General features: G+C 48.7%; 1 pseudogene; it reads left to right on the forward strand.

Moving 5' to 3' along the window:
• The first annotated feature begins 1,621 nt into the window (after positions 1-1,621).
• The window catches only part of LOC147092117 (uncharacterized), a 52,722-nt pseudogene continuing 29,569 nt past the window's right edge, over positions 1,622-24,774 (forward strand).

Here is a 24,774-nt window from a genome sequence, read left to right on the forward strand (position 1 = left end):
GGGTTGTAGGGCTGGAGGAGGTTACAGAGATAGGGAGGGTTGTAGGGCTGGAGGAGGCTACAGAGATAGGGAGGGTTGTAGGGGCTGGAGGAGGTTACAGAGATAGGGAGGGTTGTAGGGCTGGAGGAGGTTACAGAGATAGGGAGGGTTGTAGGGGCTGGAGGAGGTTACAGAGATAGGGAGGATTGTAGGGGCTGGAGGAGGTTACAGAGATAGGGAGGGTTGTAGGGGCTGGAGGAGGTTACAGAGATAGGGAGGGTTGTAGGGCTGGAGGAGGTTACAGAGATAGGGAGGGTTGTAGGGCTGGAGGAGGTTACAGAGATAGGGAGGGTTGTAGGGGCTGGAGGAGGTTACAGAGATAGGGAGGGTTGTAGGGCTGGAGGAGGTTACAGAGATAGGGAGTGTTGTAGGGGCTGGAGGAGATTACAGAGATAGGGAGGGTTGTAGGGGCTGGAGGAGGTTACAGAGATAGGGAGGGTTGTAGGGGCTGGAGGAGATTACAGAGATAGGGAGGGTTGTAGGGGCTGGAGGAGGTTACAGAGATAGGGAGGGTTGTAGGGCTGGAGGAGGTTACAGAGATAGGGAGTGTTGTAGGGGCTGGAGGAGGTTACAGAGATAGGGAGTGTTGTAGGGGCTGGAGGAGGTTACAGAGATAGGGAGAGCTGTCGGGCTGCAGGAGGTTACAGAGATAGGGAGGGTTGTAATGACTGGAGGAGGTTACAGAGATAGGGAGGGTTGTAGGGGCTGGAGGAGTTTACAGAGATAGGGAGGGTTGTAGGTGCTGGAGGAGGTTACAGAGATAGGGAGGGTTATATGGGCTGGAGGAGGTTACAGAGATAGGGAGGGTTGTAGGGACTGGAGTACGTTACAGAGATAGGGAGGGTTGTAGGGCGGAAGGAAGTTACAGAGATACGAAGGGTTGTAGGGACTGGAGTACGTTACAGAGATAGGGAGGGTTGTAGGGCGGAAGGAAGTTACAGAGATACGGAGGGTTGTATGGCTGGAGGAGGTTACAGAGATAGGGAGGGTTGTATGGCTGGAGGAGGTTATAGAGACAGGGAGGTTTGTAGGGGCTGGGGGAGGTTACAGAGATTGGGGGGGTTTTAGGGCTGGGGGTGTTTACAGAGAGAGGGAGGGCTGTAGGGGCTGGAGGAGCCTTTAGAGATAGGGTGGGTTGTCGGGGCTGGAGGATGTTATAGATATAGGGAGGGTTGTAGGGGCTGGAAGAGGTTACAGAGGTAGGGAGTGTTGTCGGGGCTGGAGGAGGTTACACAAATAGAGAGGGTTGTAGAGCTGGTGGAGGTTACAGAGATAGGGAGGGGTGTAGGTGCTGAAGGAGGTTACTGAGATAGGGAGGGTTGCAGGCCTGGAGGAGGTTACAGAGATAGGGAGGGTTGCGGGGCTGGAGGAGGTTACAGAGATAGGGAGGATTTTAGGGGCTGGAGGAGGTTACAGAGATAGGGAGGGTTGTAGGGGCTGGAGGAGGTTACAGAGATAGAGAGGGTTGAGGGGCTGGAGGAGGCTACAGAGATATGGAGGGTTGTAGAAGCAGGAGGAGGTTACTGAGATAGGGAGGGTTCTGGGCTGAAGGAGGTTACAGAGATAGGGAGGGGACGACGCCATGGAGAGTTTTGAAAGCAAGGATGAGAATTTTAAAATCAAGGTGTTTCACTCAATCAAAGAATCTTTGAATTGTTTGTTTGTAAACTTGTGATCCTGTTTCATCTCAGTGTGAATTGCAGGCCATGGCTACATTGAGTTACATAGGGTTTGATTTTCAGTGTGCCGTGAGGCGGGCTTTTAGGCGTGCGGGGGATAAAATCCCGAATTCGGGCGTCCCGACACCATCCCGTCCAAAACCCGCATCCATGTAAGTTTCAAAGGAGGCGGGTACCCGCCCCGCACTGTGACCCGCTGACCAGAGGCGGGACGGGATTAGTGCCAATTAACTGCCTGCTAACAGGTAGTTAACAGGCAGTTTTTAGCCTAATCCCTATTTTGAAGAGTGTCGTGTGGGAGTCCCAACGGCTCCAAACCACGCCAGGTTAGAGCAGGCGGGCTGTCGGGTTGAAGGACTTGGAGGGGTCGAGATGTCGGTGTTCAGGTGAGTGATGGGTGTATGAGTGCAAAGGTAAGTGTGTTTGGTGTGTCTAAAGTGTGTAAAGAAGTTTAAATTACCTGTACTTACCTTTACAGCCTTCCTTCCTCTAGGCTTCGGGAGTCCATCACTCAGCCGGCACAGAAAGCAGAATGGCTGCGATCTGTCAAAAGTGACAGCCTTCAGCTTTCAGTGCCGGTGAGATTTCTAACTGAGTCTGTGTAGAAGGACTCAGGTTAGAAGTAAGACTGTCAGTGTTTGACAGCTTCAAACAGCTGTGAAACATTGATATTTCAGCTGTCAGCACGTCTTGACAGATGAAATTTCAGTCTGTGACATCACCTGTTGCCGGGTGGCCCTTAATTGGCCTGCTGAGCCCGCTGGGTGGGCTCAACAAGGTCAATCAAGTTAAAATCGCGTAGATTGGCCGCATCTCGATGGAGGCGGGACTATAACCCGAAGGTTGTAGTCCCGCCTCCTTCCCGACTTCTGAATGAAACTCCAGCCCAATATCTCCAAATTTGCAGACAACACAAAGCTGGGTGCGCGTGTGTGCTGTGAGGAGGATGCCGAGAAACTCCAGGATGATTTGGATAGGTTGGGTGATTGGGCAAAAGCATGGCAGATGAAATATAACATGGATAAATGTGACGTTATCCACTTTGGTGGCAAAAACAGGAAGGCAGATTATTATCTGAATGGCAATAGATTGGGAGAAGGGGAAGTGCAACGAGACCTGGGTGTACTTGTGCATCAGTCGCTGAAGGTAAGCATGCAGGTGCAGCAGACGGTTAAGAAGGCAAATGTTGTGTTGGCCTTCGTAGCGAGAGGGTTTGAGTACAGGAGCAAGGATGTCTTGCTGCAGCTGTACAGGGCCTTGGTGAGACCACATCTTGAGTATTGTGTGCAGTTTTGGTCGCCTTAACTGAGGAAGGATGTTCTTGCCATGGAAGGAGTTCAGCGAAGATTCACCAGGCTGATACCTGGGATGGCAGGAATGACGTCTGAGGAGAGATTGGGACGATTGGGCTTGTCCTCGCTGGAGTTTAGAAGAATGAGAGGGGATCTCATTGAAACTTATAAAATTCTGACTGGACTGGACAGACTAGATGCAGGAAGGATGTTCCCGATGGTCGGGGAGTCCAGAACCAGGGGTCACAGTCTAAGGATAAGGGGTAAGCCATTTAGGACTGAGATGAGGAGGAATTTCTTCACCCAGAGAGTGGTGAACCTGTGGAATTCTCTACCACAGAAGGCAGTTGAGGCCAATTCATTAAATATATTCAAGAAGGATTTGGATATATTTCTTAAGGCTAAAGGGATGAAAGGGTATGGGGAGAAAGCAGGGACCGGGTAATGAAATTAGATGATCAGCCATGATCTCATTGAATGGGGGAGCAGGCTCGAGGGGCCTAATGGCCTACTCCTGCTCCTATCTTCTATGTTTCTATGTTTCTATGTTTCTGTCGGAGGGGCAGTATTGAGGGAGTGCCGGACTTTCGGAGGGGTGGTACTGAGGGAGCGTTGCACTGTTGGAGCGGCAATACTGAGGGAGCGCTGCACTGTTGAAGGGGCAGTACTGATGGAGCGCTGCAATATGGGAGGGGCAGTACTGAGGGAGTGCTGCAGTCTGGGAGGGGCAGTACTGAGGGAGCGCTACACTGGCGGAGGGGCAGTACTGAGGGAGTGCTGCACTGTGGGAGGGGCAATACTGAGGGAGTGCTGAAATGTCGGAGTGGCAGTACTGAGGGACTGCTGCTCTGTGGGAATGGCAGTACTGAGGGAGCGCTGCCCTGTCGAAGGGGCAGTACTGTGGGAGTGCTGCACTGTCGGAGTAACAGCACTTAGGGAGCGCTGCACTGTCGGAGGGGCAGTACTGAGGGAGCGCTGCACTGTCGGCGGGGCAGTACTGAGGGAGTGCTGCACTGTCGGAGGGGCAGTACTGAGGGAGCGCCGCAATGCCGGAGGGTCATTACAGAGGGAGCGCTGCACTGCCAGAGGGTCAGTACTGAGGGAGCGCTGCATTGTGGGAGGGGCAGTAGTGAGGGAGCGCTGCATTGTGGGAGGGGCAGTACTGAGAGAGCGCTACATTGTGGGAGGGGCAGTACTGAGGGAGCGCTGCACTGTCAGAGGGGCAGTACTGAGGGAGCGCTGCACTGTCGGAGGGGCAGTACTGAGGGAGCGCTGCATTGTGGGAGGGGCAGTACTGAGGGAGCGCTGCACTGTCGGAGGGGCAGTACTGAGGGAGCGCTGCATTGTGGGAGGGGCAGTACTGAGGGAGCGCTGCACTGTCAGAGTTGCTGTCCTTTGAGATGAGACATTAAACCGAGACCGACGTCAGTCCTCTCAGGTTGGTGTACAAGTGCCAATGGGCAATATTGGAAGAAGAGCAGGAGGTGAGTTCTACGCGATTTTTTGGGCCCAATATTTATCCCTCAACCAACATCACTAAAACAGATCATCTGGTCATTGTGATGTTTGCTGATTGTGGGGCCTTGCTGTGCGCAAAATGGCTAGTGCTTTTCCTGCATTGCAACAGTGACTACACTTCAAAAAGTACGTCATTGCCTTTGGGATGTCCTGTGGTCACAAAAGCTGCTATATAAATCAGAGTCACAGCCTTTTTGTTCTTTCAAACTGAACGAACCACTTGGCAAAACAAATGAGTTCTCGGTAATTCAATACAGGCAAATGTAGACTCAGTAGCTCTTTGTTAAATAAAGAGAACAGAGTCGGCTGATAATTGTGCCCTCAATCTCCTCCACTTAATATTTCAAGCGTGTGAATCTGATCTCGGATAAACACAGGAACAGGAGGAGGCCCATTCAGTCCCCTCGAACCTGTTGTGTAGGAACAGGAGAAGGCCATTCAGTCTCTCGAGCCTGTTACTAAAGAACAAGAGGAAGCCATTCAGCCCCCTTAAGCCTGTTGCGTAGTATCAGGAGGAGGCCGTTCAGTCCTACAAACCTGTTATATAGGAACAAGGGGAGGCCATTCAATCCCTCGGGCCCATTACACAGGAACAGGAGGGGGCCATTCAGCCACTCGAGCCTGTTACTTAGGAACAGGAAGAGGCCATTCAGCCCATCCAGCCTGTTACATAGGAACAGAAGGAGGCCATTCAATCCCCTCGAGCCTGTTACGCTGGAACAGGAGGAGGCCATTCCGCACCCCCAGCCTATTACATAGGAACAGGAGGAAGCCATTCAGCCCTTCGAGCCTGTTACGATAGGAACAGGAGGAGGCCATTCAGTCCTTTGAGCCTGTTACACTGGAACAGGAGGAGGCCATTCAGCCCCTCGTGCCTGTTACATAGGAACAGAAGGAGGCCATTCAGCCCCCTCGAACCTGTTGCGCAGGAACAGGAGAGGCCATTCAGTCCTTCGAGCCTGTTACATCAGGAAAAGGAGGAGGCCCATTCAGATCCTTGAGACTGTTACAAAGGATCAGAAGGAGGCCATTCAGCCCCTCGAGCCTGTTACGCAGGAACAGGAGGAGGCCATTCAGTCCCCTCGAACCTGTTGTGTAGGAACAGGAGGAGGCCCATTCAGCCTCTCGGGCCTGTTAAATAGGAACAGGAGGAGGCCATTCAGTCCTTCGAGCCTGTTACACAGGAACAGAATGAGGCCATTCAATCCCCCTCGAGCCTGTTACACAGGAACAAGGGGAGGCCATTCAATCCCTCGAGCCTGTCACTAAAGAACAAGAGGAGGCCATTCAGCACCATTAAGCCTGTTGCGCTTTATCAGGAGGAGGCCGTTCAGTCCTACAAATCTGTTATATAGGAACAAGGGGTGGCCATTCAATCTTTCGAGCCCATTACACAAGAATAGGAGGAGGCCATTCAGCCCCTCGAGCCTGTTACTTAGGAACAGGTGGAGGCCATTCAGCCCATCGTGCCTGTTACACAGTAACAGGAAAAGGCCATTCAGCCCCTCGAGCCTGTTACACAGGAACAGGAGGAGGCCATTCAGCCCCCTGAGACTGTTACATAGGAACAGAAGGAGGCCATTCAGTCCCCTCGAACCTGTTGTGTAGGAACAGGAGGAGGCCATTCAGTCCGTCAAGCTTGTTACATAGGAACAGGAGGAGGCCATTCAGTCCTTCGAGCCTGTTACATCAGGAAAAGGAGGAGGCCCATTCAGATCCTTGAGACTGTTACAAAGGATCAGAAGGAGGCCATTCAGCCCCTCGAGCCTGTTACGCAGGAACAGGAGGAGGCCATTCAGTCCCCTCGAACCTGTTGTGTAGGAACAGGAGGAGGCCCATTCAGCCTCTCGGGCCTGTTAAATAGGAACAGGAGGAGGCCATTCAGTCCTTCGAGCCTGTTACACAGGAACAGAATGAGGCCATTCAATCCCCCTCGAGCCTGTTACACAGGAACAAGGGGAGGCCATTCAGTCCCTCGAGCCTGTCACTAAAGAACAAGAGGAGGCCATTCAGCACCATTAAGCCTGTTGCGCTTTATCAGGAGGAGGCCGTTCAGTCCTACAAATCTGTTATATAGGAACAAGGGGTGGCCATTCAATCTTTCGAGCCCATTACACAAGAATAGGAGGAGGCCATTCAGCCCCTCGAGCCTGTTACTTAGGAACAGGTGGAGGCCATTCAGCCCATCGTGCCTGTTACACAGTAACAGGAAAAGGCCATTCAGCCCCTCGAGCCTGTTACACAGGAACAGGAGGAGGCCATTCAGCCCCCTGAGACTGTTACATAGGAACAGAAGGAGGCCATTCAGTCCCCTCGAACCTGTTGTGTAGGAACAGGAGGAGGCCATTCAGTCCGTCAAGCTTGTTACATAGGAACAGGAGGAGGCCATTCAGCCCCTCGGGCCGGTTAAATAGGAACAGGAGGAAACCATTCAGCCCCTCGTGCCTGTTACACTGGAACAAGAGGATGCCAATCAGCCCCTCGAGCCTGTTACATTGGAACAGAAGGAGGCTGTCGTGTCCGTGTATTGATAAAGACACTGAAGACAGGAGTTGGTTCATAGGTGTTTACTTAAGCAATGTCTGGGGGGGGTTCTAACGGATATACACAATATACAGGCTTATATAGCCCGAGTGGCAATTACCGGCATTACAGCACACCTGGGGCTCTTAAAGGTACATACACTACAATTCCTCCCCTTTTAGCTAACCAGTACATCATATTTTAAGTAATTATTAATTACATGTTATAAGAAAAATAATATACACATTGCTGTAGTTAATTAATTATAAGTCAGTCTCTCAGGAGGCCTCCTGACTCGGGCCGGATAACGCCTCGGGGGTGTAGTAGTTTCTGGTGGTGTAGTAGGTTCTTTTGGCAAGGCTGATTCGGCTTGAATGCCAGTGTCGGGTTCATCGGGTTCCAGTATCACCGGATCGGAGGTAGATATGGATATCTCTACTTCATCGTTAGACGTATAGAGTTGTGGTGTAGGTTGTCCCTTTTTGGATGACTTTATGATTTGGTCAGCATGGCGCCGTATTATGCTTTCTCCGATGTCCACGGTATACATCAGTGGTCCTAGTCGTGTGCAGATAGTTCCAGGCTGCCATTTCTCGGTACGGTAGTCCCGGGCCAAAACTTGTTGACCTATCTGGAAGGTTCTAGTTGGCCTTTCATTCATGCCTTGAAACTGCCGATTCTCCACGTCCCTTCTGATGTTGGGCTTGACCAAATCCAGCCGGCATCTTAGGTTTCTATTGAAGAACATCATGGCGGGAGTTTGGTTGGTAACCATATGTGTTGCATTCCTGTACGCGAATAAGAAGTTATCCACCTTGTGCTGAAGTTTTATGTCTTCATTACCCATGGCCTTTATGGCCTTCTTGAAGGTCTGGACAAACTTTTCAGCCAATCCATTGGTGGCGGGATGGTATGGGGCGGACGTGTAGTGCTTAACCCCATTGTTTTTTAAGAACTTTCTGAATTCTTCGGACACAAATTGCGGTCCATTATCAGAACACATCTGTTCCGGCAGCCCATTCCTGGCAAATATGGTCCTGGCGGCTGACCTGGGAGTGCAGTGAGCAGCGACGCCCGACCAGAGCGGACCTGCGTGAGGCAGAGGCAGCGCGGCAACTTTAAAAGGAGGGGCGAGGCGAGGCCCGACCACAGCGGCTGACCTGGGAGTGCAGTGAGCAGCGACGCCCGACCAGAGCGGACCTGCGTGAGGTAGAGGCAGCGCGGCAACTTTAAAAGGAGGGGCGAGGCGAGGCCCGACCACAGCGGCTGACCTGGGAGTGCAGTGAGCAGCGACGCCCGACCAGAGCGGACCTGCGTGAGGTAGAGGCAGTGCGGCAACTTTAAAAGGAGGGGCGAGGCGAGGCCCGACCACAGCGGCTGACCTGGGAGTGCAGTGAGCAGCGACGCCCGACCAGAGCGGACCTGCGTGAGGTAGAGGCAGCGCGGCAACTTTCAAAGGAGGGGCGAGGCGAGGCGTACCAATTCAACAGCAGGGTAGAGAGGTAAAAAGTAATCGAAGTGTGACGTCACCAGGAAGGAGGTAAGTGATTGGTTGGATTGGTTGGTGAGTATTTCTTCTTTTTATTACAATCTTAAATTCTGCAGTTTTTTTCTAGGGTCTCTGTGCTGTAGTGGAGACAGTTGGTAAACCATTTAACTGGTGTAATTAGAGGGATTGATTTAATTTAAATCCAATTAATTAAAGGGGATACTAGCATCTATAATCGGGAAGAGGGTGTCCATAACTAACAATGAAATTTTTTAAAATTAATTACATAGAATGGAGCAGGTGATGTGTTACTGTTGCGAGATGTGGGAGCTGGTAGACCCCATTGAGGCTAACGGTGAGTACATCTGTGACAAGTGTCTGCTGCTACAGGAACTCCAGCTCCGTGTTGATGAGCTGGAGTCTGAGCTTCAGACACTGCGACACATCAGGGAGGGGGAGAAGTACCTGGACTCTGTGTATCAGGTGATGGTCACACCTATGAAGTTAATTAATTCAGATGTAGCCCATGGCCAGGGTCAGGACGGTGTGACTACGAGTGAGGCAGGTACGGGGAACCAGGAGGTAGTGTTGGAGGAGCCGCAGCCCTTGCTCTTGACCAACAGGTTTGAGGTTCTTACTCCCTGTGGGGACGGGAGCAGGGGCTGCAGGGAGGATGAGCAACCTGGCCACAGCACCGTGGAACAGGGGGCCATTCAAGAGGGGGGAGTAAATAGAAATGTTGTAGTGGTAGGGGATAGTATTATTAGGGGGATAGATAGAGTTCTCTGCAGCCAAGAGCGAGAGTCCCGTAGGCTGTGTTGCCTACCCGGTGCCAGGGTTAAGGACATCTCCTCTGGGCTGGAAAGAAACTTGCAGTGGGAGGGGGTGGATCCAGTCGTCGTGGTCCATGTTGGTACAAACGACATAGATAGGACTAGGAAGCCGGTTCTGTTAAAGGAGTATGAGCAGCTAGGGGTCAAATTAAAAAACAGAACCTCAAGGGTAATAATCTCTGGATTATTACCTGAGCCACGAGCGAATTTGGCTAGGACAAATAAAATCAGAGAGTTAAATGCGTGGCTCAAAGACTGGTGTGGGAGAAATGGGTTTTGCTTCCTGGGACACTGGCACCAGTACTGGGGCAGGAGGGAGCTGTTCCGTTGGGACGGGCTTCACTTGGCTAGTGCTGGGACTAGGGTCCTGGCGGATCATATAACTAGGGCTGTAGAGAGGGCTTTAAACTAACTAGTGGGGGGGAGGTTCCTACAGAACAAATAATAAAAATGACAACAGAGAAGGTCATAGACTTAGGTAGCAGTGGGGAAATGAAAAACCAGAGCGTGTCAGGAAGGGGCAGAAGGTATGGAGTAAAAGGTAAAGTAATAAAAAGGGCAAAAGCAGGAACTAAGTGTCAAAAAACACATTTGAAAGTTCTCTATCTGAATGCACGTAGCATTCGTAACAAAGTAGATGAGTTAATGGCACAAATAGCTACATATGGGTATGATCTTGTGGCCATTACAGAAACATGGCTGCAGGGTGACAATGCCTGGGAATTAAACATACCAGGTTATTTAACGATCAGGAAGGATAGGCAGGAAGGAAGGGGAGGTGGGGTGGCTATGTTAATAAAGGAAGGAATCACTGTAATACAGAGAAATGATATTGGGTCAAAAGATCAGGATAATGAAACAGTTTGGGTGGAGATAAGGAATAATAAGGGGAAATAAACACTAGTGGGCATAGTCTATAGGCCTCCGAACAGTTGCAACTCGGTTGGACGGAGTATCAATCAGGAAATAGTTGAGGCTTGTAATAAGGGAACATCTATAATTATGGGGGATTTTAACTATCATATTAACTGGACAAATCAAATTGGGCAGGGCTGCCTTGAGGATGAGTTCATTGAGTGTATTAGGGATGGGTTTCTTGAGCAGTATGTAACTGAACCGACCAGGGGGCAAGCAACCTTAGATCTGGTCCTGTGTAACGAGACAGGATTAATTAAAAATGTCCTAGTAAAGGATCCCCTTGGAATGAGTGACCATAACATGGTTGAATTCCATGTTCAATTAGAGGGTGAGGAGGTTGTATCTCAAACAAGCGTGCTAAGCTTGAATAAAGGAGACTATGAAGGTTTGAGAGCAGAATTGAGCAAAGTGGATTGGGAAAATAGATTAAAGGGTAAGACGATACATGATCAGTGGTGTACATTTAAGGAGTTATTTTACAACTTCCAAAAAATATATATTCCACTGAGAAGAAAAGGGTGTAAAAGAAAAGACAGCCATCCATGGCTAAGTAAAGAAATTAAGGATAGTATTCGACTAAAAACAAGGGCATATAAGGTAGCCAAATCTAGTGGGAGGATAGAGGATTGGGAAAACTTTAAAAGACAGCAAAAAATAACAAAAAGATTGATTAGGAAAGTGAAGATAGATTATGAAAGTAAATTAGCAAAAAATATAAAAACAGATAGTAAGAGTTTTTACAGTTATATAAAAAGAAAAAGGGTGGCTAAAGTAAATGTTGGTCCCTTAGAGGATGAGACCGGGAAATTAATGGTGGGAAATATGGAGATGGCAAAAACACTGAATGAATATTTTGTATCAGTCTTTACAGTAGAGGACACCAAGAATATCCCAACACTGGACAAGCAGGGGGCTATAGGGGGGGAGGAGATAAACACGATCAAAATCACTAAGGAAGTGGTACTCGGTAAAATAATGGGACTCAAGGCGGATAAATCACCTGGACCTGATGGCTTACATCCAAGGATCTTGAGGGAAGTGGCGGTAGGGATTGTGGATGCATTGGTAATAATCTTCCAAAACTCCCTGGACTCAGCAAAGGCCCCAGCAGACTGGAAAACTGCTAATGTAACACCCTTATTTAAAAAGGGCAGTAGACAGAAGGCTGGAAACTATAGTCCGGTTAGCCTAATATCTGTGGTAGGTAAAATTTTGGAGTCCATTATTAAGGAGACAGTAACAGGACATTTGGATAATCATAGTTTAATAAGACAAAGTCAGCATGGTTTTATGAAGGGGAAGTCATGTTTGACAAATTTGCTGGAGTTCTTTGAGGAAGTAACATACAGGGTGGATAAAGGTGAACCAGTGGACGTAGTGTATTTAGACTTCCAAAAGGCATTTGACAAGGTGCCACACAAAAGATTATTGCTTAAGATAAAAAATCACGGGATTGGGGGTAATATTCTGGCATGGATAGAGGATTGGCTATCTAACAGAAGGCAGAGAGTTGGGATAAATGGTTCATTCTCAGACTGGCAATCAGTAACCAGTGGTGTTCCGCAGGGGTCAGTGCTGGGTCCCCAACTCTTTACAATCTATATTAACGATTTGGAGGAGGGGACCGAGTGTAACATATCAAAGTTTGCAGATGATTCAAAGATGGGGGGGAAAGTAGTGAGTGAGGAGGACATAAAAAACCTGCAAGGGGACATCGACAGGCTAAGTAAGTGGGCAGAGACTTGGCAGATGGAATACAATACTGGAAAGTGTGAGGTTATGCACTTTGGCAGGAAAAATCGTAGAGCAAGTTATTATCTTAATGGCAAGAAACTGGAAAGTACTGAAGTACAAAGGGATCTGGGGGTCCTGGTGCACGAAACTCAAAAGGTTAGTATGCAGGTGCAGCAAGTGATTAAGAAGGCCAATGGAATGTTGGCTTTCATTGCTAGGGGGATAGAATATAAAAATAGGGAGGTATTGCTTCAGTTGTACAAGGTATTGGTGAGACCGCACCTGGAATACTGCATACAGTTTTGGTGTCCATACTTAAGAAAAGACATACTTGCTCTCGAGTCAGTACAAAGAAGGTTCACTCGGTTAATCCCGGGGATGAGGGGATGGACATATGAGGAGAGGTTGAGTAGATTGGGACTCTACTCATTGGAGTTCAGAAGAATGAGAGGCGATCTTATTGAAACATATAAGATTGTGAAGGGGTTGGATCGGGTGGATGCGGGGAGGATGTTCCCGATGATGGGTGAAACTAGAACTAGGGGGCATAGTCTTAGAATAAGGGGCTGCTCTTTCAAAACTGAGATGAGGAGGAACTACTTCACTCAGAGGGTGGTAGGTCCATGGAATATGCTGCCCCAAAAAGCTGTCGAAGCTACATCATTACATAAATTTAAAACAGAAATAGACAGTTTCCTAGAAGAAAAGGGAATTAAGGGTTTCGGGGAGCGGGCAGGAATTTGGACATGAGTTTAGGTGCGGATCGGTCATGGCCCTGTGGGTAGCGGAGCGGGCCCAGGGGCCGTGTAGCCTGATCCTGCTCCTGTTTCGTGTGTCTAATTCTGTTGGATTCAGGAGATAGTCCTGTCATAGTGGATTGGCGGTTAGGATCAGATCAGCCATGATCTTATTGAATGGCAGAGCAGGCTCGAGGGGCCAATTGGCCTACTCCTGCTCCTATTTCTTATGTTCTTATGTTCTTAATACTGTGATGGTTTTTTCCGTGGTGGTGGAGGACATCTTTATTACCTCCGGCCACTTGGAGTGTGCATCAACCGCGATTAAGAACATTGAGTCCATAAATGGACCAGCAAAGTCGATGTGCACCCTTTGCCAGGGAGATGAGGGCCACTCCCATGGATGTAGAGGGGCTTGTGGTGGAGCGTTTTGGACCTTCTGGCATCCTAGGCAGCTCTTGGTCATTTCTTCGATGTCTCCATCGATACCTGGCCACCATACAAACGCCCTAGCTAGTTTCTTCATTTTCACTCCACCCAGATGCCCCTTGTGAAGCTCCTTTAGCACTTTATCCTGGAGTTTGGGTGGAATCACCACTCTGGATCCACACATCAAGGTTCCTCGGCACACTGACAGCTGTTCTCTTCTTTGCGAGAATGCTGGCAACAGTGGTTCGCCATGTGCTGGCCATCCCTTCACTGTTAAATCGTAGACCCGTGAGAGAGTAGGGTCATTTCTTGTCTCCCTTTCAATGGCAGAATTTGTTACTGGTAGACATTCCACTATGGTAGAGTGGAATATCTCTACTGGGTCTACGGTAGGTGCCTCTTCTACCGTTGGCAATGGTAGGCGCGATAAACTGTCAGCATTCCCATGCTGTTTTGATCCTTTGTATTCTATGTTGTATTGGTGTGCCCCTAGAAAAAGGGACCACCTCTGTAGCCTTTGCGCTGTCATAATGGGAACACCCTTTTTTGTGTTCCTTCACTTAAGAGACCGCAAACGAATTTGTCTCGAAGATAATCTGATAGTCCTGCCCCGAATTGGCAGTACTTTGATAGCTTTCTTAATTCGGTTAGGTAATCAGCGTTACTTTCATTCTTGTGTTGATTTCTCTTGAAGAATTTGAATCGTTCCGCTATCAGCAGCGGTGTTGGGTTTAAGTGCTCCTGCAGGGTATCAGCAATTTCTTTAAAATTCTTGTCCTTTGGTTTGGCTGGAGTGATTAAATTTCATAACAGCCCGTATGCCTTTGCGCCCATTAGGTTCAGCAGTACTGAAGCTTTTTTTTCATCTTCTATTCCATTTGCAGTGCAATATACCTCTACTCTTTCCACGTATGTGGTCCAATCTTCTATTTCACTATCAAAAGCATTAATATTGCCAAACTTAGGCATTTCAGAAAAGATATGGCGCTTCCCGCGCTTTTCTTTCTTTTCTGCAGCAAAGATATGGCGCTTCCCGCGCTTTCCCGCCGCTGCTGCCGATGACAACGCTGTTTCCCGCGGTTTCCGTTTAAAAAAAAAAAAATTATTTATTTACAGTTGGAGACTCGTTCCCGCCAGACTTTCTCTCCAGGTCTGAACGCTGACCTGCTTGTCGTGCCGGCCGTCTCCCGAGTGCTCCCTCCCAGTCCGTTATTGCTTGCCTTCGATTTTGCTGCCTGTCTCAGCTGTAGAGCCAGCCGTTGGAGCCCCAGCCTGACGCCCAGGAAGGATTAGCGCACTACCTGCCACCAGCTTGGCCAGCTGGTGAAACCACAGCTTCTCTCACTTTATTGAGTCTTCTGGACGCCCGAGGAATCGATGTCCTTGAGGTGCTGCCGAATTGCAGGTAAGTCCGTTTCCACTTCGTCGCCACTGTAGTGTCCGTGTGTAGATAAAGACACTGAAGACAGGAATTGGTTCATAGGTGTTTACTTAAGCAAAGTCTGGGGGGGGTTCTAACGGATATACACAATATACAGTCTTATATAGCCCGAGTGGCAATTACCGGCATTACAGCACACCTGGGGCTCTTAAAGGTACATACACCACAGAGGCCATTCAGTCCCCTTGAACCTGTTGCATAGGAACAGGAGGAGGCCCATTCAGTCCTTTGAGCCTGTTACATCGGAACAGAAGGAGGCCATTCAGTCCCCTCGAACCTGTTGTGTAGGAACAGGCAGAAGCCATTCAGCCCTTCGAGCTTGTTACATAGGAACAGGAGGAGGCCATTCAGTCCTTTGAGCCTATTACTAAAGTACAAGAGGAAGCCATTCAGCCCCTCGGGCCTGTTAAATAGGAACAGGAGGAGGCCATTCAGTCCTTCGAGCTTGTTACATAGGAAGAGAAGTAGGCCATTCAGCCCCCTTAAGCCTGTTGCGCAGTATCAGGAGGAAGCCGTTCAGTCCTACAAACCTGTTGTATAGGAACAAGGGAGGCCATTCAATCCCTCGAGCCCATTGCACAGGAACAGGAGGGGGCCATTCAGCCCCTTGAGCCTGTTACGTAGGAACAGGAGGAGGCCATTCAGCCCCTCGAGCCTGTTACACAGGAACAGGAGGAGGCCATGCAGCCCCCCCCAGCCTGTTACAAAGGAACAGGAGGAGGTCATTCAGCCCCCTCGAGCCTGTTACACTGGAACAGGAGGAGACCATTCAGTCCCTCGAGCCTGTTACACTGGAATAGGAGGAGGCCATTCAGGCCCTCCAGCCTGTTACATAGGAACAGAAGGAGGCCATTCAGTCCCCTAGAATCTGTTGCATAGTAACAAAGAGGCCATTCAGTCCTTCGAGCTTGTTACACAGGAACAGGAGGAGGCCATTCAGCCCCTCGAGCCTGTTACACAGGAACAGGAGCAGGCCATTCAGCCCCTCGAGCCTGTTACACAGGAACAGGAGGAGGCCATTCAGCTCCTCGAGCCTGTTACTAAAGAACAAGAGGAAGCCATTCAGCCCCTCGGGCCTGTTAAATAGGAACAGGAGGAGGCCATCCAGCCCCTCGAGCCTGTTTCATAGGAACAGTAGGAGACCATTCAGCCCCTCGAGCCTGTTACACTGGAACAGGAGGAGACCATTCAGTCCCTCGAGCCTGTTACACTGGAATAGGAGGAGGCCATTCAGGCCCTCCAGCCTGTTACATAGGAACAGAAGGAGGCCATTCAGTCCCCTCGAACCTGTTGCATAGTAACAAAGAGGCCATTCAGTCCTTCGAGCTTGTTACACAGGAACAGGAGGAGGCCATTCAGCCCCTCGAGCCTGTTACACAGGAACAGGAGCAGGCCATTCAGCCCCTCGAGCCTGTTACACAGGAACAGGAGGAGGCTATTCAGCTCCTCGAGCCTGTTACTAAAGAACAAAAGGAAGCCATTCAGCCCCTCGGGCCTGTTAAATAGGAACAGGAGGAGGCCATCCAGCCCCTCGAGCCTGTTTCATAGGAACAGTAGGAGGCCATTCAGCCCCTCGAGCCTGTTACACAGGAACAGGAGCAGGCCATTCAGCACCCCCCGCCTGTTACATAGGAACAGAAGGCATCCATTCAGTCCCCTCGAACCTGTTGCATAGGAACAAAGAGGCCAACAGTCCGTCGAGCCTGTTACATAGAAACAGAAGGAGGCCATTCCGTCCCCTCGAACCTGTTGTGTAGGAACAGGAGAGGCCATTCAGCTCCTCGAGCCTGTTAGTAAAGAACAAGAGGAAGCCATTCAGCCCCTCGGGCCTGTTAAATAAGAGCAGGAGGAGGCCATTCAGCTCTTGAGCCTGTTACACAGGAACAGGAGGAGGTCCATTCAATCCCTCGAGCCTGTTACTAGTGAAGAAGAGGAAGCCATTCAGCCCCCTTACGCCTATTGCATCGTATCAGGAGGAGGCCATTCAGTCCTACATACCTGTTATATAGCAACAAGGGGAGGCCATTCAATCCCTCGAACCCATTACACAAGAACAGAAGGATGCCATTCTGTCCCTCGAGCCTGTTACACAGGAACAGGAGGAGGCCATTCAGCCCCCCCAGCCTGTTGCAAAGGAACAGGAGGAGGCCATTCAGCCCCTCAAGCCTGTTTCATAGGAACAGTAGGAGGCCATTCAATCCCTCGAGCACATTACACAGGAACAGGAGGAGGACATTCAGCCACTCGAGCCTATTACATAGGAACAGGAGGAGGCCTTTCAGCCCCTCGAGCCTGTTACACAGGAACAGCAGGAGGCCATTCAGCCCCCTGAGACTGTTACATAGGAACAGAAGGAGGCCATTCAGTCCCCTCGAACCTGTTGTGTAGGAACAGGAGGAAGCCATTCAGTCCTTCGAGCTTGTTACATAGGAACAGGAGGAGGCCATTCAGTCCTTTGAGCCTCTTACACTGGAACAGAAGGTGGCCATTCAGTCCCCTTGAACCTGTTGCATAGGAACAGGAGGAGGCCCATTCATTCCCCTCGAACCTGTTGTGTAGGAACAGGAGGAAGCCATTCAGTCCTTCGTGCTTGTTACATAGGAACAGGAGGAGGCCATTCAGTCCTTTGAGCCTGTTACTAAAGAACAAGACAAAGCCATTCAGCCCCTCGGGCCTGTTTAATAGGAACAGGAGGAGGCCATTCAGCCCCTTGAGCCAGTTACTAAAGTACAAGAGGAAGCCATTCAGCCCCTCGGGCCTGTTAAATAGGAACAGGAGGAGGCCATTCAGTCCTTCGAGCTTGTTACATAGGAAGAGAAGGAGGCCATTCAGTCCCCTCGAACCTGTTGTGTAGGAACACGAGAGGCTGTTCAGCTCCTCGAGCCTGTTACTAATGAACAGGATGAGGCCAATCAGTCCTTTGAGCCTGTTACACAGGAACAGAATGAGGCCATTCAGCCCCCTTAAGCCTGTTGTGTAGTATCAGGAGGAAGCCGTTCAGTCCTACAAACCTGTTGTATAGGAACAAGGGGAGGCCATTCAATCCCTCGAGCCCATTACACAGGAAAAGGAGGGGGCCATTCAGCCTCTTGAGCCTGTTACATAGGAACAGGAGGAGGCCATTCAGCCCCTCGAGCCTGTTACACAGGAACAGGAGGAGGCCATTCAGCCCCCCCAGCCTGTTACAAAGGAACAGGAGGAGGTCATTCAGCCCCCTCGAGCCTGTTACACTGGAACAGGAGGAGACCATTCAGTCCCTCGAGCCTGTTAAATAGGAGCAGGAGGAGGCCACTCAGCCCCTCGAGCCTGTGCCAACAGGGGGAGGCCATCCAGCCCCTCGAACCCATGACACAGGAACAAGAAGAGGCCATTCAGCCCCTCGAGCCTGTTTCATAGGAACAGTAGGAGGCCATTCAGCCCCTCGAGTCTGTTACACAGGAACAGGAGTGTTATGTTCATTAATAAATAGACATTCTTATTATGAACAGCTAGCTTCTAGCTAGTCATTTATTCAGTACACGTTCTATAGGTACAGCATCTGTAGAGATTCAGCATGTGTACTTCTGTGTGCAGGCAGCCATCTTGACTAATGCCTTGTGGGTAGCCTAGTGCATCATGGGTAGTGTAGTCTTAAACACTTACAACTAAATATACAGCTCTATACAGCTCTACCGCTCCATCTAGTGTACCACTCTAGAATGACATGTTATTGGTCATTACATCCCCCTTTCTTTGAGGTTAACAAAATCAATATCAATCAACTTTCAAGAAAAACGATAAAGATGATATCAGTAACACTTTTGTTAGTGCTCTATAAACATAAACATTTTCACAACAGTCAACACATTTTCAAAGCTTTACTTTATACTCAAAGATTACGTCTATCAGGCTTTTTTACTACACGTGTGGATCTTCTCAGCACGGGTAAGTCTGATGTGTTTTCATGAGATTGTTCTGGTGGTGAATGACAAGATTCAGTTGCGGCATTGTCATCAATCTGCTCTTGGATAGTTTCTTGTGTCTTCAGGAGGGAACGGCGGTTCCTCCTGAGAATCTGTCCTTCCTCAGTTCTAACAGTGTATGACCTTGGTCGTACTTCCTCAAGAACTGTAGCTTTCCTGTTCCATGCATCTGGATCCTCAATCCTGACAACATCATCCCTTGTCAATGGTTTTAGAGTTTTGGATGACTTGCCATAGTATGATTTCTGTTTCAGCTTTAACAGTTGAAGTCTCTGTCTTAGTTCCTTACTTTGCTTTTCATCCGCACAGCAGGGCAGCATGGTGCGCAACTTGCGACCCATGAGTAGTTCAGCAGGTGAAGAACCAGAGTCTAAAGGTGAGGCTCGGTAGCTCAGCAGGGCGAGATAAGGATCAGACTTGCTTTCTGTCACTTTCTTCAGTAGCTGCTTGAGAACTTGAACACCTTTCTCTGCCTTACCATTCGACTGAGCATACAGAGGACTGGATGTGATGTGCTGAAAGCCATACTGTGCTGCAAACTGTTGCCACTCCTTACAGTTGAAGCACGGACCATTGTCGCTAACGACAATCCTGGGAATTCCATGTCTGGCGAAGATGGATTTCACATGCATTATGACACTGCTTGCTGTGGTGCTTGAGAGCAGCGCCATCTCAGGATAGTTAGAATAGTAGTCAATCACTATTAGATATTCATTACCATTTAAATGAAAGAGGTCCATACCAACCTTTTGCCATGGTGCTGTTGGTATGTCTGCTACTATCATTGGTTCCTTTGTTTGTTTGTTTTGGTGTTTCTGACATGTCTCGCATTTGCCTATCATGTTCTCAATGTCCTTATTTATGCCAGGCCAATAAACAGTGCCTTTTGCTCTCCTTTTGCATTTTTCAATTCCGAGGTGTCCCTCATGAATCCTTTTGAGCATGTCTTGACGTAGAGCCTGTGGAATGACTATTCTGTTCTGTTTTAGTAATATTCCACTTGCGACACTGAATTCTGACCGTATGTGAAAGTATTTTGGACAGGAACCTTTTGGCCAAACATGATGAATGTTCTCTATTACTGTTTGTAATACTGTATCTTTTACTGTTTCTTCTGCTATTTGCTTTGATTTTGTGTCTGACACGGGCAGCGCGACAGTGACCATACTCACATGAACATCCACGTCTTCTTCAGTAGAGCTCACATGACTCATTGTGGGTGCTTGGGATAGTGCATCTGCTAACACTATGTATTTGCCTGGTGTGTAGATCAGTTCAAAGTCATATCTTTGCAGCTTCATCATGAGTCGTTGAATCCTTGGAGACATCTCATTCAGATTTTTTTTTATGATGGCAACCAGTGGGCAACCAGTCTGTCTCAACTGTGAAGGTGGGAAGTCCATATATGTAGCCATGAAACTTTTCTAGTCCAACTACCAAGCCTAGACATTCCTTTTCAATCTGGGTGTATCGACACTCAGAATCAGTCATAGACCTAGAGGCATAGGCAACAGGCTTCCAATCTTCACCCTCTGCTTGTAGCAAGACTGCGCCTAGGCCATCTTTTGATGCATCCGTTGACACTTTGATTCTCTTTGTTGGGTCAAAGAAAGTGAGTACAGGTGTGGTTGTCAGCACTGTTTTGAGGTTCATCCACTCTTGTTCATGTCTGTCTGTCCATGCGAACTCATTTGTTTTATGTAGCAGGTCTCGCAGACAGGCTGTCTTGGCTGACAAGTTAGGAATTAAATTTCCAATGAAGTTTATCATCCCCATTATGCGTAGCACTCCTTTTTTGTCAGTGGGTCGGGGCATGTTGAGTATGGCATTTACTTTTTCCATATCTGGCTCTATTCCTTTACCAGATAGATTATCTCCTAGGAAAGTGACTTCCTGGACGCTAAACTGACACTTGGCTTTGTCGAGCTTCAGTCCATTCCGGCGTATGCTCTGTAGCACTTTAGTCAGTCTCTCATTGTGTTCTTTCAGTGTGGAGCCCCAGATGATGATGTCATCAACATAGACCCGAACTCCTTCCAGACCTTCAATTATGTGTTCCATCGCTCTATGAAAGATTTCAGATGCAGATATTATCCCAAAAGGCATTCTGAGGAAACAATACCTGCCAAATGGTGTATTGAAGGTACAGTATTTGGTGCTCTCTTCATCCAGTTTTAGTTGCCAAAATCCTTGTGAGGCATCGAGCTTTGTAAAGTATCTGGCACCTGACATTTCACTGGTGATTTCTTCTCGCTTGGGAATCTGGTAGTGTTCACGTTTTATGTTTTCATTTAAGACCTTTGGATCCATGCATATTCTTAGATCATTGGTCTTTTTCTTTACACATACCATGGAGTTAACCCAGTCTGTTGGCTCTTCGACTTTCCTGATGACTCCTAGTGTGGTCATTCTGTCCAGTTCATTCTTGAGCCGGTCACGCAGGGGTGCTGGAACTCTTCGTGGAGCATGGACCACTGGCTGAGCATCCTCCTTTAGCTGGATCTTGTAAGTGAATGGTAGAACTCCAAATCCTTTGAACACATCCTGGAAATTATTTACTACAGAATCCACCGAGTCATCTGGTCTGCTTATGGCACAGTTTATACGGTAAACCCTCGTGACCAGTTCTAAGTCCTCACAAGCTTTGTCACCTAGTAGTGAATCAAGTCCTTCAGCCACAACAGAAAACATGAGATGATGCACTTTGTCTTTGACTGTCACTTTAAGTCTGCATACACCTAAGCTATCTATTTTCTGTCCATTAGAGTTCTTCAGCAGTACTGACTTTTTTTGTATTTTGGACTTTCCTTTCATATTTTTAATGTCACTCATACTGATTAAGTTTGGTTTTGCCCCAGTGTCTAGTTTCAATGTAACTAATGCTCCATTTACCTGCAGTGGGATCATCCATTTGTCCTCTTTTACTGCATTGACGTTATGTTCAGCATTGTCCATATCTGAGGGCTGCACATTTTCTGTATCCTTTTTGATATTGTCACATGACACCATTCCTACAAAAAATGTCTCACTTAAATCAGTGTCCTCAATCACATTGACTTGTTGCCCGTTCTTTGTTTTTACTTTTGAAAAGCATTGTTTGGCAAAGTGATTCTTTCCATGACATTTTGTGCACATTTTTCCAAACGCTGGGCATTGTTTTAACTGGTGTTTGTAACCACAGCGTTTACAATTAAAAATTTCATCCTCCGATTGCTTTTCATTTCTGTTCTGCCCACGTTCCTTTCCTTTGTAGGACACAGCACCAACAGCAGCATTGACTTCAATCGCATCATTATTGATTTCACTGAAAGTCTTTGCATGCTTTTGAGCTAGCTCGCTGGCTTGGCATATTTTCACCGCATTTTCCAATGTTAGTTCGGTTTCTCTCAACAGACATTCCCTAACCTTTTTATCATGAATACCAAACACAATTTGGTCACGCAAAATGGATGCTTTCAGCTCAGAGAAATTACATGTCTGTGCTTTCAGTTTCAGATCAGTCACAAAGCTATCAAAAGTCTCATTTTGCTGCTGTGTACTTGAACAGAACACGTATCTTTCATAGGTCTCATTCTTTTTGGGAGAACAATGTGTATCAAATTTCTTTAGCACATCGTCTAAATTTTCTCTGTTCTCCTCTGGATTAAATACAAATGTATTAAATACCTCTATTGCCTGTGGGCCTGCAACCGTAAGCAGCAATGCTACTTTCCTTGCATCTGGCTTCGTACCGAACCCGATGGCAGCAATGTAGAGTTCGAATTGTTGTTTGAAAGTCCGCCAATTGTAGTCGACATTTCCCGTGAGATTCAAAAACTCCGGTGGCTTCAAATTCTCCAATTTTGAGCAGATCTTCACAACTCCTGGTACCATGTTATGTTCATTAATAAATAGACATTCTTATTATGAAAAGCTAGCTTCTAGCTTGTCATTTATTCAGTACACGTTCTCTAGGTACAGCATCTGTAGAGATTCAGCATGTGTACTTCTGTGTGCAGGCAGCCATCTTGACTACTGCCTTGTGGGTAGCCTAGTGCATCGTGGGTAGTGTAGTCTTAAACACATACAACTAAATATACAGCTCTATACAGCTCTACGGCTCCATCTAGTGTACCGCTCTAGAATGACGTGTTATTGATCATTACAAGGAGGAGGCCATTCAGCACCCCCAGTCTGTTACATAGGAACAGAAGGCATCCATTCAGTCCCCTCGAACCTGTTGCAGAGGAACAAAGAGGCCATTCAGTCCGTCGAGCCTGTTACATAGAAACAGAAAGAGGCCATTCCGTCCCCTTGAACCTGTTGTGTAGGAACAGGAGAGGCCATTCAGCTCCTCGAGCCTGTTAGTAAAGAACAAGAAGAAGCCATTCAGCCCCTTGGGCCTGTTAAATAAGAGCAGGAGGAGGCCATTCAGTCCCCCTCGAGCCTGTTGCACAGGAACAGGAGGAGGTCCATTCAATCCCTCGGGCCTGTTACTAATGAACAAGAGGAAGCCATTCAGCCCCCTTACACCTATTGCATAGTATCAGGAGGAGGCCATTCAGTCCTACAAACCTGTTATATAGCAACAAGGGGAGGCCATTCAATCCCTCGAACCCATTACACAAGAACAGATGGAGGCCCATTCAGCCCCGCGAGCCTGTTACATAGGAAAAGGAGGATGCCATTCTGCCCCTCGAGCCCGTTACACAGGAACAGGAGGAGGCCATTTAGCCCCCCCAGCCTGTTGCAAAGGAACAGGAGGAGGCCATTCAGCCCCTCAAGCCTGTTTCATAGGAACAGTAGGAGGCCATTCAATCCCTCGAACACATTACACATGAACAGGAGGAGGATATTCAGCCACTCCAGCCTGTTGCATAGGAACAGGAGGACGCCATTCAGCCCCTCGAGCCTGTTACACAGGAACAGGTGGAGGCCATTCAGCCCCCCCTGCCTGTTACAAAGGAACAGGGGGAGGCCACTCATCCCCTCGAGCCTGTTACACTGGAACAGGAGGAGGCAATTCAGCACCCCCAGCCTGTTACATAGGAACAGAAGGAGGCCATTCAGTCCCCTCAAGCCTGTTACACAGGAACAGGAGGAGGCCATTCAGCCCCTCGAGCCTGTTACACTGGAACAGTAGGTGGCCATTCCGCCCCTTGAGCCTGTTACACTGGAACAGGAGCAGGCCATTCAGCACCCCCAGCCTGTTACATAGGAACAGAAGGAATCCATTCAGCCCCTTGAGCCTGTTACATAGGAACAGGAGAGGCTGTTCAGCTCCTCGTGCCTGTTACAAAAGTGCAGGATGAGGCCATTCAGTCCTTTGAGCCTGTTACACAGGAACAGAATGAGGCCATTCTGCCCCCTTAAGCCTGTTGCGTAGTATCAGGAGGAAGCCGTTCAGTTCTACAAACCTGTTATATAGGAACAAGGGGAGGCCATTCAATTCCTCGAGCCCATTACACAAGAACAGTAGGAGGCCATTCAATTCCTCGAGAGCATTGCACAGGAACAGGTAGGGGCCATTCAGCCCCTTGAGCCTGTTACATAGGAACAGGAGGAGGCCATTCAGCCCCCTTGAACCTGTTGCATAGGAAAAAAGAGGCCATTCAGTCCTTCGACCTGTTACACAGTAACAGGAGGAGGCCATTCAGCCCCTCGGCCTGTTACACAGGAACAGGAGGAGGCCATTCAGCTCCTTGAGCCTGTTACCAAAGAACAAGAGGAAGCCATTCAGCCCCTCGGGCCTGTTAAATAGGAACAGGAGGAGGCCATTCAGCCCCTTGAGCCTGTTACACAGGAACAGGAGGAGACTATTCAGCCCAACGAGCCTGTTACACTGGAATAGGAGGAGGCCATTCAGCCCCTCCAGCCTGTTGCATAGAAACAGAAGGAGGTCATTCAGTCCCCTCGAACCTGTTGCATAGGAATGAAGAGGCCATTCAGTCCTTCGAGCTTGTTACATAGGAACAGGAGGAGGCCATTCAGCCCCTCGAGCCTGTTAAACAGGAACAGGAGGAGGCCATTCAGCCCCTCGAGCCTGTTACAAAGTAACAGGAGGAGGCCAGCCAGCCCCTCGAGCCCATTACACAGGAACAGGAAGAGGCCATTCAGCCCCTCAAGCCTGTTTCATAGGAACAGTAGGAGGCCATTCAGCCCCTCGAGCCTGTTACACAGGAACAGGACGGAGGCCATTCA

The sequence above is a fragment of the Somniosus microcephalus genome, unplaced genomic scaffold (genome assembly GCF_052327205.1).
Source record: "Somniosus microcephalus isolate GS21.2 unplaced genomic scaffold, FLI_Smic_1.0 unresolved_chr2, whole genome shotgun sequence".
Taxonomy (NCBI): Eukaryota; Metazoa; Chordata; class Chondrichthyes; order Squaliformes; family Somniosidae; genus Somniosus; species Somniosus microcephalus.